This window comes from Rosa chinensis, chromosome 5 (assembly GCF_002994745.2).
Source record: "Rosa chinensis cultivar Old Blush chromosome 5, RchiOBHm-V2, whole genome shotgun sequence".
Lineage (NCBI taxonomy): Eukaryota > Viridiplantae > Streptophyta > Magnoliopsida > Rosales > Rosaceae > Rosa > Rosa chinensis.
Window position 1 is genome coordinate 27,022,001 of NC_037092.1, and position 9,420 is coordinate 27,031,420.

A 9,420-nucleotide genomic window follows, 5' to 3' on the forward strand; every position below is an offset into this window, starting at 1 on the left:
GTAACAACAATTAATATATTTAGGGTTACTTAATTAATTCGGGTGGCCGGCTTGACTAAGCGTATAAATAATATGAACATTATTAGGTGGCAATACTTTTGGAGCTTCTTATGTATGCTGTGTGAAAGGTGACAATCCTCTGGTGCAGAGCTTGATATTGCTGACTTTGTAAGCTTCGCCAACCCTGCGCTGCTTGCAGGTCGGTCTCTTGTTGCCTCACCACACCGTCACAGCCGGTCCATGTTAAGAATTCTTAATTCATCCTAAGCCCTAGGTAGGCACATGTTTGTTTATTTGCTTCTCTGTTTTTGGTTTAACATATACCGGGCTATAGTATCAACTAGCATAAATGCCCGCGCGTTGCTGCGGGTTTTTAATGAAATATGAAAGTTTAGGAGTATAGAGCATCTCGTTAAGAACTAACATACATCATGTTTTACTGAAATTTAGTGTTCAAATACAGATTTGCAGTTGCTGTCAAAACAACTTGCCAAAAATAACCTGTTCTACTTATAGGCTAACTTAGTTACAACAAAATGCCTAATCTGGTTGCCAAAAATAAGTGATGATGTCCATTAGCATATATGCATGCTGAGATGTTGTTAGCCTAGTGATGACCAATAGTGGAGGTTGTCCAAAAAGTTGCTTACTCCAGTTCTATTTACACAAAAAGTGCTGTGACACTTGGTCCATTTTTTCTTTGCTGATGATGTTGCTGATTCAATACTGGCTTCTCTGTCACTGTGGAAGTAAGAAATTATAAAAAAAGATGGTAAAAGTCAGTAATTATAAAAGATGCAAGCTTCTTATCTCAAATAACAATAGTCAGAAGCAATAGATATGTCTGATACTGGAATTGTAAGTTCCCTTAAACCACAATAAATTCAAATTTCAATCAACAATTTATTCAATATAAATCATCAACACCACAAAAGTGAAAATGGATGAACCCAAACAATTGCATAAGCTAGCTGAATGCATGAAAACACAAAGCCATCAACACCACGAAAGTTAAAACCAAAAACCCTGCTCTAGAGAATGCTACTCCAACATGAATAAAATGCCATCTTCTTCAATTTTTCTATCTCAAGTGTATTGTTATCTTTTATTCTCTGATTTTCAAATGCATCTGCTTGCTCCTGGAACAATCTATGGCACAACTTTTTTGATAAAGCCATATTATCTCAACAGGCTAGGACCACAATGCAACAATATATACTAACCTTCTTTTTTCATGCTTCTTGTTCGGCATCTAAGAACTATTGAGGGACACTACTGGCATTGTTTTACGCACTGAGAAGAAGCGTCCAAAGTTCTCTCGTATATGTCACCGTGTTTTTCTAAATAAATCCATTCAGTGAATTTTTTTCCATTCACTTCCTGCAAATTGGAAAGAAAAAAAATGCCATGCATGAACGCATATATTGACAACAAAACACAAATACACAAATGCATGGCCTTCATACACTGAAATGGGACCTTGATTCAAAATTAAGGGTAAAGGGTCCAAAGGATATACTCAGAAAAGGAAAAATTAAAAGAGCTATACTCAATGTTGGGGAGGGGGGAGGGACACAATAGAATGAGCAAAAATGATCTCAAGCGTAAGGGTAAATCTAATGTTGTAAATGCTGCTGTTACTTGCACGAAGTCAGCGAACTAAAGCAACTATAAACTAATGCAAACACGCAATTCCAATTCTATATGGACTTAACCACATGTAATACTGTATCCTAAATATGTTATACACCGAACCATACCAAATTTGAATATGAGTAACCCAGTGAACAGAAGAAAATAAACATGAGTAATCAGGTCTGGTAAGTCATATTTGAAATAAGCAAAAGCTAGGAACTTGCTTTAGAGGAAAACTTAAAACTGGGTCACAATTCACATAACAAATCAGACTACTTGGAATTGGAAAGCTTCATGAACTTGGAGTGGTTCTTGAACATAAATGGACCATGATCCATGCTTTATCAGTGTTTGGCTTTTATGGATATTAAATCCCAAATAGGCTAAGAGATTGATAAACATAAATAAAATATATTAGAAACCATGCTAGATTAGCATGTCATGAAACCTATAAAAGCTAGTGATTGCATACGGTAGAGAATACCTGGGAGGATCAGTTGACTGAATTCCCGTACAAATCGACAATCATGCACTGCTTCTCACTTCAATAATAGTGATTGAGGAAAAGTTCTAAATGGTAAATAGTAAAAATCAAAAATCCATCAATTCAATTGAATTTTTATCGATCTAGTTGCAATAATTTATCTATGAGTGAAGAACAAAATTACTTACCAAAAGAGTGATTTTTTTGTCTGAAGATATCCGGAATGTAATCTGTGTTGGAATTACATAATCTTCTTCAGGAAGAACCTAGAATCAGGAAAAAAAAAAAAATCCACCCCAGAAAAATTATGATAACAAACACATGTTTGAAGCCCCAATCGCTAATTCAAAGGTCAAAGTAAACATAAAAAACAATAACCCACTTATTGATTAAGCAAGGCCAAAATTAATCACCTGATGCCTGTAATTCCAGTATCCATTGGAGCAAGCAATCAAAATGTCCCACCATACCACATGAAGAAAAAAAAAAAAAACTTGAGCTATGAAGATCACTCAAGAAAGTTTGTCCTACACTAAATTCCCAGGAAAAAAAAAAAAAAAGCTGTCAGAAAAAAATCAACCCAAATAAATTAGTGAGAGCTATGAAGATCACTCAAGAATATTATGTTGTATAAATTTATCACAGGGTACCTGCACTTCAAATTATACAAATCCCTTGGCATGATCTAACAATTTTGAGGAGCTGATGTTATATCTGGGAGATATAATATTAATTTTGGCCTTGCTTAATCAATAAGTGGGTTATTGTTTTTATATTAGGTGATTAATTTTGGCATTTCTTAGTTAGATACCATGTTAGATTGACTACTTTCTTACATGATATTATACTGACTTTCTCAAGCCTGTAAAATTCCGTTCTGCCAATTGAATATGGAAAGACACTACTTATATAAGCCCCATCAATTAGCTCAAAAGATATTCTTTTCCTCCTACCTTGGTTGTGTATTACAAATTCGAGGTAGAACAGGACACTGCTTTACTTTATAAACCATAGAATGCAACTCACACCATAGAATTGTAAACAAAAAATCTACAAAATAAATGAATCTATAGATAAAGTAGAAGCAATAAGAGCAATGTATGAGCTGAAAAAGTACCTTGATTGGCAGATCCAAGCCTTTCCTTTTCTTCAGACCAGTTTTACAATAGATAAATCAGTTGCAGCAACAATAATAATAGAAGGTGAAACCTGCATACAAAAGCAATCACAGTTTAACATTCAAAACACAGATCAAAATCATAAATCCCTAAACATGATCTGAGAACGTTCATATTTGAGAGAGAGAGAGAGAGAGAGAGAGAGAAGAGAGACAGAGTGTGTTGAATAAATCTATATAAACATGCAGATCTTGCTTTACTAACATTACCCAAATTTAGAGCATAGATCTTGCTTACTAACATTACCAATAATTCTCTATGTTAGTTCCAAACGTAATTCTCTATCCCTAATCAATAACAGACCCATATCAATTTTTCAACCAAAAAAAATAAAAATCTCACCCAAGGTCGTATTCTCTGTAAAGCCTCCAATAAATATCTTTCTCCACAAAAAAAGAACGATGCAACCTAAACGATTACCCCACAAATTTCTTCCAAAATCACCCTCCACCTTCTCGCCCAAATCAACCACACACCCAAGAATTTATCACAAAAAGACCAAATTAGACACAAACCCAACACTCTCTCACAAAAACCCAACAAATAAGTGCTCAACCGAACAGAAATGCACATAACAACGACATGCAGAACCCAGCACACAACAACTGCATACCTCTAGATGCGAAGAGCCCAGCCAAAAACGAAGAGAAAAAGAGAGAGAGAAGATCGCGTCAATAACCCAACACCTTTTTGACCTAACAAAAACACAACAAACACCGATTACTACAGGTAGAAAACTGAGAAAAAACATTAACCCATTGAAGCAAATCATATGCACCTGAGCTTCCACCAAACTCGAAATCGCCAACAAAACAAAATCACCAAAGAAAGTACTCTTCTGCTTTCCTCAATCTAATTCCAAACTTCGTCTTCCCTCTCGTTGCTAACAACAAACCCAATTTCACAACCATAAACTCCTGCATCACCAAAACCCCAAATCAGTCACATGCAAGGAACAAACAAACACTAAATCGAAGGAAAACAAAGACGATCACAACATGCAGAACTTATTCTCTGTAACTCTCTCCCAAGAACACAAAGCTGAGGCAAAAATGAAGAGAAAAAAAAAGAAAAAACGGTCGTGTCCACCGGTTCATCACGTTTTATAGCTAGGTTAAACAGAATACCGTAATTAAGCTAAGAATGGAGGGTAAAACGGTCATTTCACAGTACCGGCTCGGCTCGAGTTGGCACTGTTACTAAGCCGATGAACAGTTAACTGAGAATTAGTATATAGTAAATATATATCGTGTTTACGTAGAATTTTCAGTTAAATTACTTGATTAATAAGTTTGCCTGACCATTCAATTTCATAATATCACTTAACTAATTTTAGACAATGAGAAAATACTTCAATATTTTTCATGACAGGGAGGGAGTGGTTTTGGTATGGAGTGAGATAATGGGTAGTTTAATATATGGGGCCGTGACCACTTACCCAATTTTAGACTAAAAATTGTCCACTCACTTCACTAAGAGTTTTTTAACCCCATTCACCCAATCTAACAGTGTTTGACAGTATTGCCCTCATACTCTCTCTCTCTCTCTCTCTCTCTCTCTCTCTCTCTCTCTCTCTCTCTCTCTCTCTCTCTCTCTCTCTCTCTCTCACTGCTTCACACTCCGGTGAGGTTGGACGGGCGAGGCGTCATTGCCGAGAGCGACCGTCTGGACGCGTTGGACTTTCTCACCTTGATGTGGAGCTTGCAGTTGTCGCCGATCTCGGAGTCGGTTTTGAGAAAGTCGCGGTCGTCGAGGAACATGACGTCGGAGTCGACCTTGAAGGAGACGATGGAGGCAGCGGTCTCCGGAAACTACTCCATTATCAGCAGCTTGGCGCCGCAGTACTCGAAGAGGAAGAGTAACAGAGTGTACCAAATGATGCACTGGAGCACAACGACCTGGACCATCAGGCTGCCGGACTCAGGGATTCGGTGGCCGTACATGGCTATCAGCAGTGAGATTCCCATGACCAGAGTATTGGGAAGCGTGGAGAGCAAGAAAATCGTGATCATCCACTCAAGGAGTTGTCAAGGGTGGCTGTGTCGATTCTCGGGTTGTTTCAGATCTGGTGACAGAGTGGGGATGGCATTAGGGTGAGAATTAGAGGAGAGGGGAAGGGCAAAAGTGATAGAGGAGGGAAAAACCGTTAGATAACGAACTGGGAGAGAAGATGCAGATATGTATATATACGTACTCTCTGCTAGAGTTGCTAGCTGCTCTGTTTCTGAGTGTCTCTGCTGGCTGTGATATGGGTGATGTGAGAGAGAGAAAAGCGAAACACAGAGAGAGTTTGGGTTTGAGTCTAAGTCCGAGTCCTTTTTTTTTTTTGGTAAATTTGGCAGAAGGCTTGTAAGGAAAGAAGAAAGAAGAATGAAAAAAATAAGTTTTTGAGTGGTTATACACGTCTATTGCCGGCAATAATATGATTATTGGGAGGTAATAATATGAGTATTAGGGGCAATAATATGCATATAAATTGATCATTTGTGCCTGTAGTGTATTCATTTTGGTTTCGGGAGTTTATACAATTCACTGGAGGGCAATAATATGATTAGTGGAGGCAACAATATGAGTATTGGGAGGCAATAATTTGATTACTGGGGGGCAATAATATGATTATTGGGGGACAATAATATGGTTACTGGGGAGCAATAATATGATTACTGGGGGGCAAGAATATGGTTATTGGGTATTATTAGGGGGCAATAAATTCATACGCAGGAATCCGGTCACCAATCCGGTAGCCTGATTCCGGATTCCGGTGACCGGTGGCCGGATTCCTATCATTGGTTGCCGGATTCTGGTCACCGGAGACTGCGGCCGGCCACTGGTCACTGGAGCACAGCAAGGTGGAGGATGACTTCTCTCTCTAAGTGAGAAAGGAGAGGGAAAAAAAGTCCCAAAAATAAATAAAAAGAATACAAAAAGAATTAATTGGGTATTAGGGAAATAATCCCTTAGAGTGTTTTGGGTAAATGGGGTTAAAAAATTGTTAGTGGAGCAAGTGGGTAATTTTTAGGGAAAATTTCACAAACAGTACACCAAGTAAAGGCCACTAATAATTCTTATACATAAAGTTCCAAACCAATCATTTCGGTACACGAAATCTAAAACTCGACCCAATATCAGTACACGACGTCATTGACGCCGTTAATTTGACACCAAAATGTCTATTATGCCCTCAGTTCTCTTTCTTCTGTTTTTTTTTCCTTTTTTTTTTTACCAAAAAAAATGAATTAGAGTGTGAGAGTACCAAATCACCCTTTTCTGCAAGGTAATATTTAACGGCGTCATTGATGTCGTGTCTACATAGTGGGTTGGGCTCAAAAGTCCATGTACCAAAATGTTCAGTTTGGAACTTTATGTATGGAAATTATTAGTGGCATTTACTTGGTGTACTGTTTGCAAAATTTTCCCTAATTTTTAAGCTGAAATTGGGTAAATGATCATTTCCCCTTAATACATATATATATATATATATATAAATTCTTTTTTCTTTTTTGAAAAATGAATTTATCCAACTCCAAAATAACATGTATTTATTAGGGGAACAATTGTTCTCTAGTGAGAGCCTCCTTTACTTTTTTATAATAAATTTTATATTTTTACATTTTTTTCTTTTTTGAAAGGGAGCTAGTGCGGCTATTCTCGAATCTTGATTAATGAAATTGCAAAATACAAGGGGGAACGTAGAGCCTGAACCCCAAATTAAGATAAGTATCAAGAGAACATCTTGAAAGAATACCAAGAGTCTCCACTAAATCTATGTATTCTAACATGCACTAACTGGCTACTCCATTTGCTTTGACATAGCAATGACATACCAGAAAAATAACTCTATCACGAAGAAACATCATTACAAAAAGCACAGCTTTCCTACTATGTTGGCCCACAGAAACAAATCTGGTAATGCTCCGTTTCATCATGCCACTAGGAGCTTGTGTCCATTTGATAAACAAACAAACAGACAGCTCGCCGCCTCAATAGGCCAGACAAGGCACACTGAGTGTGCATACCAGAACAATGCCCACGTCACCCTACCAAAAAATAGTAGGGACTTATTGCTGGCATAGAGTCACGTCTTACTAAAAGTAAAAAACAATAAAAGAAAAAGAAAAAGTAAAAGTAAAATGGGTCTACGACCATAACCCAGATCCAAAACCCAACTGGTCCAAGTCTAATTAACATGCTGTAGAAACCACGACACCCATCCACCAGCGCCTTCCTTACCATCTCGCCACCGGCAACCACACCACCACTGCCTACCTCTTACCATTTAGCCACGCTTGCCCTCCTCAGTCAAGAACCAAGTCACCCAGATCAAATCGGGTCTAACCGATTTGATCATAACCCAAAGGATCTCAATGATGCCACTGCACTGTCTTCACCATCATGTGATCTCAGATCCCGTGACACCACTGTTAGCATTAAAGCCACCCTCAAGTGAAAGAGGTACAAGTTATAGAATAGGGGATTAAGTAAGGATGTCGAACCCACGAGGATTGGTAAATCTTTTCCTAGCTAGGGAAAACCTAAGGAAAAACTAGAAGAATATACAAATGCACAATCACAAACAAAGGCCCACAAGTGAACCAAAGTTCATGGTGAGTATGTGCAAGATGGTGTGTAGAGATTTAATTTTGATTTTGAGATTGGTTTCTATTCAAATTGAAACAATGAAAGCAAGTAATATAAACTAAGCTAAACAAAACAAGTTGTTATCAAATGGATGGGAGTTAGGGCATCAGGTTTCACCTTTTGCCTCCCTTGCAAGCATTAAAGCAATTGAATATGAATGATGCAAAGCTAATTGTCCAACTACCCTCTTAGCATCAGGATAGGACTACTAAGGCTTAAACCCCTTTCATTTTATTAACTCTAACCGGATAAGTCTAGAGCTAACTACCTAGAGACAAATTCAATTACCGGATAAGTCTTAATCCTTTGCCCCTAAATGCATAAAGCTTAGAGTTTAGGTAACCAAGCAAGCAAACCAATCCTATCTCTAGGTGATTTTAGCTCACTATCCTCACATGCACACATGGTGTGCTTTCATGCTCCCTTTTTGCCTAAAGGTAATCAATCTCTAGGAAAAACTTCATGTCATGGCAAACACATAACTTAAATTGATTAGGTCTAAGTAATGCATTCAACTATTGACTTAGCATGTGAGAATGACAACATGAATTTGCATCAATTTATAAACAAAAGCATCAATACAAGCAAGTTTGGCTAGGGCTTTCAACTCTAGCCCCAACTAATTCACTACTCACACATAGCTAGATACACAAGCTTCAACATTCTATTAAACATCAAATACATAAGGAGATAGGGAGTAAATGGTGACTATTGATGATGCCGGAAGAGGTGGTGGAGATGGGTCTCCAAGAACATGATGTGGTGGTAGTCACCTCCTTCTCCTTACTCCAAGTTCTTGATATTGGTAAGAATGATGAAATTTGGAATCTCTAAGGTGAGTTGTGGTGTTGAGTGGTGGAGGAAATGGAGGTTGTAGTGGTGGAAATGGAGGTTTTAGAGGTGGAGATTGTGGTTTTAGTGTGGAAATGGTGGTGTATTCTCTAGAGAGAAAATGGCTCTTGGATAGGATGAAGATGATTGAATGGAGTCAAGAATGCTGAATAATTGGTCTTTGGCCTCTTTTTGATCAGCTAGGTGTGTCATCTTTGGTCCCCAAGTGTGCAAGAGATGCTCTTACACCATTGTCTCCCAAATGGTCCCAAATTGGTAATGTGATAAAAGGACAAGGTGTAGGGATATATTTGAATTTCAAGTGATGGGAGATTCTCACCACCATGGTCCTCCTTTGCTGGAGAAAAGACCTTCTATGAGTGGCGGCTCGCTGGAAAAGTTCACCGGAAAAGTCGATTTGCAATTTTCTTCCAATCTCCACGTCTTCTTCCCCTACCTTCAAATCTCCGCATTTCAAGCCTCAAATAGTCATTTTATTCTCAATGCAAGGTTTCCTACAAATAAAAGGAAATTGATTAAAAAGGGTAAAATAGCATGGAAGACAAATCAATTTTTCATAATTATGGGGCACAATTGCATAAGTAATTTGAGACTCAACAACCACCTCGAAACACCCACCAAGCCGTCTGCGCT

The 9,420-nt window shown here is 38.0% G+C and overlaps 1 long non-coding RNA gene across 1 annotated transcript; it reads right to left on the reverse strand.

The window, feature by feature from the left end:
- Nucleotides 1-432: 432 nt before the first annotated feature.
- On the reverse strand, nt 433-2,571 carry LOC112168270. The gene is made up of 4 exons (XR_002924173.2): nt 2,533-2,571; nt 2,308-2,385; nt 1,224-1,380; nt 433-741 (listed from the first exon to the last, which is right to left on the reverse strand). It is a non-coding gene; the product is annotated as an uncharacterized LOC112168270 (long non-coding RNA).
- Nucleotides 2,572-9,420: the final 6,849 nt, after the last annotated feature.